The sequence below is a fragment of the Chrysochloris asiatica genome, unplaced genomic scaffold (assembly GCF_000296735.1).
Source record: "Chrysochloris asiatica unplaced genomic scaffold, ChrAsi1.0 scaffold00141, whole genome shotgun sequence".
NCBI lineage: Eukaryota > Metazoa > Chordata > Mammalia > Afrosoricida > Chrysochloridae > Chrysochloris > Chrysochloris asiatica.
In genome coordinates, this window is record NW_006408659.1 from 6654857 (window position 1) to 6667591 (window position 12735).

A 12735-nucleotide genomic window follows, 5' to 3' on the forward strand; every position below is an offset into this window, starting at 1 on the left:
TATGAGGTCCAGTTGGCTGATTGTGTTGTTTAGTTCTTCTGTGTCATTGTCAAATTTCTTTCTGATTGTTCTATCCATTTTTGAAAGCGGTATATTAAAATCACCAACAATTATTGTAGATTCATCAATTTCTTTCTTTAAATCTACTAGAGTTTGCTTTATATATTTTGGAGCTCTTTCATTGGGAGCATAGATATTTATTATGGTTATGTCACCTTGTGCAATTGTCCCCTTAATCATGAGATAATGTCCATCTTTATCTATTATGCTGGTTTTCGCCTTAAAGTTTATTTTATCAGAGATTAGTATTGCCACCCCTGTTCGTTTTTTATTGCAATTAGCTTGGTAAATTTTTTTCCAACCTTTGACTTTTAATCTGTTTTTGTCTCTGTGTGTAAGATGTGTCTCTTGCAGAAAGCATATTGAAGAATCTTGTTTTCTTATCCATTCTGCCACCCCCCCGTGTCTTACTGTTGCATTTAATCCATTTACATTCAGTGTAACTATCAATAGGTATGGATTAATTGCTGCCATTATATTTGTTTTTTAGTGGTGTTGATGCTTTCTTTGTTCTATGTGTCTTCCTTTGCTGAGTTCATGCTCTTTGCATTCTTTCTTGTGAGTTTCCTCATGGTTTTATTATTTCTATGTTCTTCTTGGATTTTCATTTTCTTGGTATGTTGTGTAGTGTTAATTTTCTTTGAGGTTACCTTATATTCCATTAACTTTTCCCTCCATTTAGTGCAGTCTATTTGATCTGGTAATCTACCTGACCTTCTCACCATCTGGATCTCTGTCCCTACGTGTTTACCTTCTTTTACATTGTAATTGTTTTGAAATTAGACTGACCTCCTAGATTCTCTGAGTTTGTTCTTATAATTTTGTTCTGTTCTCGACTCTTCCATCTGTTAATTTAGCTCTGGGAACTGTTGCCATGTATGTCAATCTCTGGTTGTTGTCAGTGCTTGTTGGTTCTCAGTCCACAGAACTCCCTTTAGGATGTTTTGTAGTGCAGGGTTGACTTTGGAAAATATTCTTGAATGTTTTGATTACACCATTGTATTTGATTGATAACTTTTCTGGATAAAAGATTCTTGATTAACAGTTTTTTTCTTTCAGGGTTTTATATATTTCTCCCCATTGCCTTTTCTCTTGCATGGTTTCTGCTGAGAGATCTGAGCTTAATCTGCCTTGCTTGCCTTTGTATGTAATGCTTCTCTTTTCCCTAGCTGCTTTCAGGATTCTGTCCTTATCTTTGATTTTGGAGAACTTGATTATGATATGTCTCAGTGATTTTCTTTTGGGGTCTATCCTTCCTGGGGTTTGCTGAGCTTCTTGACTGCTTATCTTTTCGCTTTTTCCAGAAGCTCTTCAACCATCTCCTCTGTGGACTTGTGTGATTTTTCCTGTTCCAGAATGCTGATAATTCTTGTTATTCCTCTTCTTTATCTCTGCGGTTCTGTCAGGTGTCCATGGCTGCTCTGATCCTTCCCCTGCTTTTTCTTGGACATTATGGTGGCTCCAGGAGCAGCTGAGCATCTTGGATTAGAAAACAATGGATTTCTTACTTCTACTACACATTTCCTAGCCATAAGCCTTTCAACCTTCCAAATAGTCTTTCATACATGGTTCAGAGTTCTAGCATCATGCCCTGAGCCTGCTTGTTCTGGTATTCTGTGTTGTTGCTGATGGAGGTCCTCACTACACTTCTACCCAATCCAGCATCTTGTTTATTCTCTCTTGGTGAAGTCTTTTGATGCACATAAGTTTTTAATTTTTAGTATACTCCAATAATCTATTTTGTCTACTTTTGTTTGTCTAATTTTCAAAATGTCTGTTAGTCTGTGTATGCCCTGAATTAAAGCCCTCACATTTGTCCCTATTTTTTCAATGACGGCCTTAATAATTCTGGGATCCACATTTAGGTCTTTAATCCATGCTGAATTGGTTTTTGTATAAGACATGAGATAAAGGTCTTGTTTCAATCTTTTTCAGATCACTTTCCAGCTGTAATTGAGTTTTATATACTGGTTTTGTTTCCAGCAACTTTTTCTGTTATCTTCCAAGAATATGGTGATATATTTGAAAACAAGACTTTAAATTTTCAGATTTTCACATTTAGCTTGTCACCTCAATTGTGATTGCCAAATGCATGTTAGAAATTACATAAAATGTTGTCCTACTGCCCAAGTTAAAAAGCTCTATTCAAGTATATAAAAAACTACCTGCCCTAATTAAGGAACCATAGCAGCTCTGTATGATAATCCCTGGACTGTGAGAATCACAAGGTTGGTGGTTCAAGCTTACCAGCTGCTCTGTGGGAAAAAGATGAGGCTTTCTCTCCCAGAAAGAGTATAGCCTCAAAAATCCTAGGTAGGGTCACTATGAGTCAGAACCAAAATTAATTAGGGATTGATATAGACTATGTTAGTCTTCATTAAAACCAGAATTCTCAAACTTTAATAAGCATCAGAATCATCAGAAAGACTGTTAAAAGATGATTCAGTAGATCTAAGGTGAGCATTTACATTTCTAACAAATCTCAAGGGATACTGATGTTGAGCTTCTGGAGGCCATATTTTGAGAATCACTGTTGCAAACTGTCAGTTGAACAAGAATCCCCATAAAAAATGAATGGGAGCAGTCACTAGCAGGGTAAGCATGGGGAAGAATTTTGGGGCATGTCTTGCCTCTCCTGGCTTGGTCTTCATGTTCAACTCTTAGGACCAGTTCCTACAAATCCTTGGAGTATTCAATGAGCAGGGAAAGAAAATACTTTACACTCTTTTACTGAGAAGGACATCGCAATTGGTCAAAGGGTCAGCAAGAAAGAGGAAAACCTCCAATGAGACAGAATGGCACAGTGGTAGAAGTAATGGGCTCAATTGTGAGGATAACTGCAAGACAGTACAGCATTTTGTTCCATTGTGTATTGGGTAGCTATGAGTTGGAATGGATTCTATGACACCCAACCCCAACAACATTGTGTTTCCTGGAAGTGGAAAGGTTTAGTAGAATAATATTAAGGCTGACATAAGAACGGCTATGCACTGAGATGACACTTAACAACAACAACATGCCCGGAGAAGAATTCAAGGGCAACTGGATGGCACAAAATCAACCAACAGGACAGGTTCTGTTTGCATTGTAAGGGATTTAAATAAATCCAGATACTTACAAGGAGCTGGGTGATTCCATATAATAAACACTAGATCTGAAATTCAAGCCAGTCTGCTGCCCTGCAGGAGAAAGATAGACTTTCTGTGCCTTCAAAGATTTCAAGCCTCGGAAACCCTACACGCAAAGTTGTTATAAGTTAAAACCAACTCAGTGGCACTTAACAACAACAAAGGTACAATTTATAAAAAGTGAGAGACAGCACTCTTCTAATCCAACAATTTGAGTCCAACAGGGTCCTGGATGACTGGCTGGGAGCCGTTAACTGAATTGCGACTCATAGTGACACTGTATAGGGTTGTAGATGATCATAGTGACACTGTATAGGGTTGTGGATGCTACAAATATTTATAGGAGCAGAAAGCATCATTTCTCCCAAGGAGTGCCTGGTGGAATCAAATTGCTGAACTTGTGGTATGCAGCCCAACATGTAACCCACTACATCATAAGTACTGCTTAACAAGGTCCTAGGAAGTGAAGAAAAAAAGGGGGAAAAAAAGGTTTGACGTGGGATTTTTGCTCTCTTGGGGCTACTATTAGCAGACTTTTAGCAAGCTTTCTACATTCATGGCAAGAAAAATACATTATCTATTCTAATTGGATGTCTGGAAAGGTTTCATGGAAAATACTGGACTCCAGACAGGTCTTGAGAAAATCAGTTGATTTTGCCTGTGCACAAAGTAGGTGGGGCAGTTCTGTCACAAGACAACAATGTACATTCAAAAAAAACTGAAGGCAATACATAAGATGAACAAGGTTATTTGACTGGGGATTTTTACAGAAATGAGCAAGAAGGTAGGATGGAGTAATATTTTGGATGGACTTATACATTATGAGACTAAGGAGTTTTGCAATTATCCTGAGGAAAACTTGGCATCCCTGTAAGTTTTTGAATAGTGACTGAAACAAACAAAAAGGTAATATTTGCAGACCACTCTGACAGAATTATGTATGCTAAGGTGCCCCAGTGGCATAGTGGGTTAGGCATTCATTGGGCTGCTAACCATGAGGATGGTGGGTCAAACCCATGAACTGCTCTGCAGGAGAAATATGAGGCTATCTGAGCCCATAAAGACAGTTTAAAAAACCCTATGGGATAGTTCTCTGTACTAAAGTCTCTCTGAGTAGAAATCAACTCAATGGCCATGAAAGGGGAAAGTAAGAAGTAGTATTGGTAGACTAGTGAAATCGCCTAGGGATAATAGATCATAAGAATCTGAACTCAATTTTATTTATTTCACCATGCATTTATTGATAAGATAGACAGTTCCAGTGGGCAGTGAGTTGGTTGCTGGGCAGTGTTTTCAATGAATAGAGTGACAGAAAAATGTTATGTCCTAGATATTGGGCCCCATAGAAAAGAAACTATAAACAAGAACTTCTATTCTCTAGAGTAACAGCTTTGTGGAATCCTTACTTCTTTTTTCCTCCTTGGCAGGGTTAGCATTAACCTCAAAAGTTTATTCATTTCCGAGACCTCTCCTTTCAAAACATGATTTAGAAGGTTTTTGCTTCTTGAGTACCCATCTCCCCTAATAGCTCTCTGGCATTCATGGTAGTGGTGATTCAGAATGATTGGTCCTTATAAATACACAAGTCCTAGTTCCTATAGATTTCCTATGGCAGTATACATTTTTGTCGAATTGACTACTAAAGATTCATGTGGAACAGAGAATAGAAGGGCTATGAATCAACATAAGATCTTTATTTGGGAGTGGTATTGATGCTCCTGGGGAAATTAGAAGAATTGGAACCATCAACCCGGTTTTAGTGAGCAACTTACTGCTTACTGACATGACAAATGCAGAATGAGGAACTGCCAGATGGGAACAGATGTTAGCTAACAATCTGTGGGCTAAACAATGAACTGCTACCCACAGGCCTGGATTCTTAACAAGGTCCTCTTTCTGCCATCCCTTATTTTATGGACTCTATTACTCCTGGGATCAGGAGAAAAATATGCATAAGGGTGGTGCAGTCTAAACTCCAAAAGATTTTAATAAACTGAGTTACCCAAAGGCTTGAGCAGGGAATAAACCATTTAACAGGAGATTAAACGGGTTCTTCTTACCTCCTTCTGGTTTCCTGAAACAGCCAAGCCTAATCAAATTTCAGTGGCACAAACAGGGCCACATGGATAATTTGGGGCTAAAGAATGCTTTTATATTAAAGTTACTGTTTGTCTCTAGCATTCTATTACCTACAAACCAACATGGTTTCAATTTAAGTCCCTGTTAATCTCTACCATTTCTTTCAAGTGTTTCTTATTGAAAATAGAAATTCCCCATTGAACATTTTAATAACATGAACTGTTAAAAGCAGCTGTAATCAGTTTTCCTTTAAATCTGCTGCCAGATGTAGATATTTGTGCTCATTGATGCTCTCTGTTCTCTTCCATTTCCTTTATTAAATATATCATTAGTAACATAACAGGGCAAGGAAAAATCACTTTCCTCTGACAATATACTATAAAGGGTGAGTAGCCCATAGCCCATCTGTCAGTTAGTTGTAGACTGTGATGACTTGCATGTTGTTATGATGCTAGTGGCTATGCCACTGGTATTTCAAATAGTAGCAAGGTCACCCATGTAGACAACTTCAGGAGAGCTTCCAAATAAAAACAGACTAGGAAGAAATGTCTGGTGGTCTACTTCTGAAAATTAGTCAATGAAAACTTTATAAATCACAACAGAATACAGTCCATTATTTCTATGTTGTTGTTGTTAAGTGCTGTAGAGTCGGTTCTGACTCATAGCCACCCTGTATAGGGTTTCCGAGCAGCAGCTGGTGGGTCTGAACTGCTGATTTGTGGTTCACAGTCCAGTGCTGATCCTACATTGCTACACCAGGATAAACCCCTTGGGTTGGAGTCCTAATGTGCTAACCACAAGGTTGGCAGCTTAAACTCACCAGCTGGTCCTCAGAAACCATTTACAAGGTGGCTATGAGTTGGAACCCATTCGATGGCATTTAACAACAACAGGTTGGAAGGTACTACACAGAACCACAACAATGGACTCCAACATACCAGTGATCATGAGGAAGGTGCTGGATTGGACAACATTTTCTTCTGTTATGCATAAGGTCACTATGAGTCCATCCATTTGATTGCAACTAGTAACAGCAAACAATGCCCAGGGAATCTGAATGACCATTACCATCATCCAGGGAAATGAATGCCACGGGGCTTACATTACTGCACTAGAATTTAAACAAGGAGTTAATACTTTATGGTTAGATTTTCAAAGTAGGTGTATCTGCCACATAGGGCACTAATGACAAGAAAAGAAAAGGTGAATGTCAATTTACTATCTCAAAATAAATTATATTGTAAATGTATTCTTATGCACTATCAAAAAACAGGACCTTTCTCCAAAGAGAGAGCTAATCCCTGGTAAGCTATATTAGAAGGAATTTTGGAGAAATCATGTCTGAGGAGAAATGAGCACATCTCCCCCAACAAAAATCCTAAGAGAGCATTTCATTTTAAAGTTAAAACCACAGGTTTTCTGAATAATATCCTAGGAGACACGAGTGCTTGTAAAATTCATCTTTGATGACAGATACTTAGTGTAATTGAAACTGATGAAGACAAGGCTGGAGATAGCTAGTATGCAGGACATTTCTAGTGTTCACTTACGAACACTAGGGATTACTTTTACCAGAGATGAGCTGCTTCCTTTAAAGAAACTGACATTGATGGTACATTAACCCATTTTTCTGGTTCACTAACAATAGGGTCACATTAGATGACAGTTCATCTGCACACTGTCATCTAATATGACCCTTTTGTTCCTGGATTCTATGACCCTCTTGAATATGTGTCCCCTTTTTTCTATTAACCCAACTCTATGCAAACTTCCAGTCCTGCCTGGTTCAAATTCCACCACTTCTGAAAGTTTCCAATGACCATGTACTTTTGGGATTCTAGGCAATATAATTTTTCAAATGGAATGCAAAGTACTCAGTTAGGATATTACCTTTTTTTTTTTTTCTTATTCATACTTTGAAAGCTTGTTATGAGTTATATCCTTGTTGTTAAATGCTTTTGAGTGAGTTCCAACTCATAGCAACCCTGCACAGGGTTTCCAAGGAGCAGCTGGTGGATTCGAACTGCCAATCTTTTGTTTAGCAATCCAGTGCTTACTTATCCTACAGTACCACATCAGGACTCCATGACTTATATTAGTTTCAAATTAAATATATAACATTGTTGTTGCTGTTGTTAAGTGTAGTCAAGTCAATTTCAACCCATAGCAACCCTGTATAGGGTCTCCTATATATAACATGGGCACCGTGTATTATATCTACATAGAAGTACAGTCTCCAACATAGTAAATGAATTAAAAATTAAACTGGCAGAACTAAGTTATTTTTTTATTTTTCTGTAGCTAAGATTATTTATCTATTGATCCATGATACAAGTAAGATTGTTCCAACTACTGCCAGCAGTAAAACAGACTGGTTACAAGAAAGAATGCTATCACCAAGCTAGGAAAACAAGATGAAATTTCATATCACCAGTGTAGTCCAACAACTAGTCCAAAATACACACACACATACACAGAAGTTACATATAAGGAGCTCTAGCAGCATAATGGAGTCCTGGTGTGGTGCTGTGGGTTAATACACCAGACTGAAAAGCCATTTGAACTGCAAGGTCGGCAGTTCAAGCTCACCAGCTGCTTCTCGGAAACTCTATACAGGGTAACTATGGGTCAGAATCGACTTGACGACACTTAACAACAACAACAAAAGTAGCATAATGGATTAAGAGCTGAGTTGCCAACTACAAGGTCAGTAGTTATAATCTCTCACTCTGAGGGAGAAAGATGAGAATTTCTGCTCCCATAAAGATATATAGCCTTGGAAAGCCTATACAGGGTCACTGTGAGTCAGAACCACTCCATGGCATACAACCACCATCACCACCACCAAGTTTCGTGTGTTAACATGTGTTTCTATTGTTGTTAGATTCTATCAAGTCAGTTCTGACTCATGGAGACCCTATGTACAACTGACCAAAACATTGTTTAGTCCTGCCCCAATCTCACGTTCATCTCTATGATAGAGTCCATGGCTGTGGCCACTGTGTCAGTCCATCTCACTGAAGGTCTTCCTCTTTTTCATTAACCCTCTACTGGTTCCTCCTGGTGACATGTCCAAAGTATATGAGATGAACTCTTGCCATCCTTGTTTCGAGAGGAGCATTCTGGCTGTATTTTTTCCAATACAATTTCTCTCTACTTCTGGCAGTCCATGATATATTTATTATTCCTCACTAACACCGAAACTTAAAGGCATCATTTTTGCCTTTGGTCCAGCTTTCACATGCATATGAGGAGACTGAAAATACCATCATTTGGATCAGGCGCACCTTAGTCTGCAAAGTAACACTTTAAAGATGTTGTTTGCAGCATATATTCCCAATGTAATAGGTTTTTGATTTAACTGCTGTCTCGATGGGCATTGATTATGGATCCAACTAAAATGAAATCCTTGACAATTTCAACCTTTTCTTCTTTTATCGTGATGTTGCTTATTTACTCAGTTGTGAGGATTTTTGTTGTCTTTATGTCGAGGTATAGTCTTTGATCTTCATCAGTAAATGTGTCAAGTCCTTTTTGCTTTTAGCAATAACTTGTATTATCTATTAGAGCAGCTGAGGACTCTAGACTCATGGAAAGAGAAAGGCTGTGTGCTGGAAACCCAAAGGCAGACTTGCAGAACATAATCATTGGTTATTTAAATGGTTATGTACTCCTGAGTGCTTTTGTGTATATCAAAAAACAAAAACAAAAAAAACCATAGAGGAAATAGAAGCAAATACTGTTAAATGATGATGCATGGAAGGGATTTTAATCATTGTAATGAAACAAAATAGGATAGGATGAGTGCAAAACTGATGTTCTCATGTAAACTGTCACTCAATTCATAATAAAAGCTTTTAAGAAAAAAAAAAGTGTATCATCTGCATATCCTAGTTGTTAATAAGTAGCCCAGGTGAAAAAGACTTTAAAATCCTAGCTTACTATAAACTGATTATAGGATGGTCAAGCAATGGTGTGGCTGCCAGTCTTTAATTCTTAGATTAGATAAAAAGAAAAATGTCCAAACCAAAGGAGGTTTGCACCTCCTCTTGAGTCCTGACATATTCTATGGTCATTGAGAATGAAATACAGTTGTTTAAAAAGAAATGAGAATATGTCCATAGTACAGTCACCATAGAATGAGGGCTTGGCACAAAGCTGTCTTCAAATACTTAAAGAGCTGTCATAAGAATGAGAGATTAGACTTTTGTAATAGGTTCCATTGGAAAGAATTATAGACAATTGGTTGAAGACATGAGACAAGTGTAGGCTCTAAATTAACCGTCTCCAAACTATCTTAGCTCCGTGAAACTCCTGACTGCTGCAAACAGTCAAAATAAATGCATAAGGGTGTTATAGATAAAAGGCTTTCAGATAGAAGATCTCTTCCAACCTTGAAATTCTGGATAAAGCACTAGACCACAAGATTGGTTTGAACCACAAGGTAGGCAGTTCAAACTCACAAGCTGGCTTGGAAACCCTATACAGGATCACTATGAGTCCGAACTGACTCATCAGCACTTAACAACAATAAGAAAATGCTGTATAAGAAATTAAGTTCATTTGGTTCAAACCAACTTCATCTTACAATTTCTGGGTTAACTTTCATCAAGTCATACTTCATTCCTAGAAGATGTCTCATCTCAGAATGCAAAAGCTTCTTGCAGCAGTTCAATAACTTCTCCATTCATCCTGACAGTTATGTCCTCAAAATCCTCAGTACTGCAATTTTCAACAATTCTTGTCCCAAACAACATGGTCTATTCTATTTGCTTAACAACATAGACTAATGTCTCTGAAAAAATTTCTTCAAAATGGCTCATAAAAATGTATTTCCAGAGATAGGGCTTGATGCAGATAGGGTAGAGGTACACTGAAGTTAGCTGTCAGCAATACCACAGAACACCAGGTGAAGAGGGTTCAGGGCAGAGCTCCAAAACTCTGAACCACATATCTAGGAATATTTACAAAGTTTGAAGACTTATAGCTAGTGAAACTTGTAGCAGGAGTAAGAAATCGTGTATTTTTTAAACTGCCCAGCTCGGCAGCCCGGAGCCAACAACTTGGGCAAGACCAAATGGCAAGACCAAGTGGGGGAACAGATGCACAATGGAATAACACCACAGGAACCTCAGAGCAAAGGTAGACAATACACTTGGTTGGTTTGGCTTTGTTCTGATTTTTTCTTTCTTTCTTTTTTTCTTTTTGGTATCTATTCATTGCTGTCTTCCACCCCACCCCCCACTGTTTGCGCACCTCCATTCTGGTGACTAGAGGGGGCGTCTGAGTAAGTGGACACTCCCCACCACCACCACTGGTGGATTCTTCTGCCATGCATGCGCACAGATACTCTCAGCCCAAAGCCAGCACTGAACTGTTTTTTAATAGCGAAAAGGTGAGAACAAGGGGTGAGGAGAGTGAGAGTTTAAAAACAAAACAGGCTGAAAATTAAATTAATCCTGAGGCACACCATAACAACCAACAGTGGCATCATGAAATTTATCAGGTGACTTGGAAGGCAAGAAGTTGAAAGAGGACATTAAAGTCAAACTCCTATTAGGCTACAGATTTTTTTTTTTTTTTTACTTCTCTCCCTCCTCTCCCTTTTCTATGATTATAGACTATAGTATCCAATCTACTTTTTTGTTGTTATTGTTGTTATTTATGTTTGTTTTTTGGTGGGTTATTTTTTTCTTTCTTTCTTGTTTATTTGCTGTTTCTGTTTTTCTGTTTTATGCTCTCCCTTTTACCTTTGGGGAACTCATTCTCTCCCTGTATTACTCAAGAAGAGACAGCAACTGCTACCATATAGTCAAGCAACAATCACACTCTATAAAACACCAAAATCCACGCAAGAATCAATATCAACTGCCATACACCAGGGAGGTAGACAACACCTGTGAAAGTTACTCTGAGTCAAGCAATAAGAAGAGTGAAAAGGGAAGCCCACATCTTGATCACATCTACCTGGAGGCAATCAGAGAGCATAAAGTACCAAAACACACATTCAATTAAGTATTAAGGACACAGATAAACATTCAATATGTCCAAGAAGCAAAAGCAGATGACCATATCAGCACATGCCAAGAAACAAGATAAAAGATCTGACACAAATGACCTAGAGGTAGACCTGGACTACCTTCTGGAAGGAGGGAAGGCCTTGGAAATGCCTGAAAAGGAATCCAGAAAAACTATTATAAAATGTTCCAAAACACTTTACAATGGAGTTGAAAAAAGAAGGAAGAAGTCAGGAAAGCGCTACAGGAACAATCAAAAAAGATAGGTACAGTACTGGAAACAATTCAAAACCTACAGAAAGAGGTCTAAATGTTTGATAATAGAATATCAGAAATAGATGATACACTGAAATGGCAAAGGAGTACATTAGAAGAGATGGAAAGCACAACTAGTGAGCTGGAACACAAATCTCTAAATACCATTAATATAGAAGAGGAAACAGAAAAAAAGGTTTTAAAAATCAGAAGAAGGTCTAAGATTCCTATTGAACAACATGAAAAGGAATAACTTAAGAATTATCGGCATTCTAGAACAAGAAGAATCACACAAGTCCACAGAGGAAACAGTTGAAGAACTGCTAGAAGAAAAGTTCTCTAATATCCTGAAAAATAAAAAGATAAATATTCAAGAAGCTCAGCGAATCCCAGGAAGGATAGACCCCAAAGGAAAATCACCAAGACATATCATAATCAAGCTCTCCAAAATCAAAGATAAAGACAGAATCCTGAAAGCAGCTAGGGGAAAGAGAAGCATTACATACAAAGGCAAGCAAGTCAAATTAAGCTTGGATCTCTCAGCAGAAACCAAGCAAGCAAGAAGGCAATGAGGAGATATATATAAAACCCTGAAAAAAAAAAAAATTAAAAAAAACTGTCAACCAAGAATCCTTTATCCAGAAAAGCTCTCAATCAAATTAACGGTATAATCAAAACATTCAAGGATAAACAGAAGCTAATGGATTTTGCCAAAGCCAATCCTGTGCTACAAAACATCCTAAAGGGAGTTCTGTGGACTGAGAACCAACAGGAACAGACAACAACCAGACATTGACATACGTGGCAGCACCTACCAGAACTAAATCAACAGATGGAATAGTCTAGAACAGAACAAAACTAAAAGAACAAACTCAGAGAATCTGGGAGGTCAGTCTATGATCAAAACAATTACAATGTAAAAGAAGGAAGGCATTTGGGAACAGAGATCTAGATGGTGAGAAGGTCAGGTAGATTACAGAATAAAATAGACTACACTAAATGGAGAGAAAGTGAATGGAATATAAGGTAACTTCAAAGAAAATTAACACTTTGCAACATACCAAGAAAATGACAATCCAACAAGAACATGGAAATATTAAAACTATGAGGAAACTCACAAGAAAGAACACAAAAAGCATGAACTCTGCAAAGGAAGATACACAGAAAAAAGAAAGCAGCAACACCACACACACACA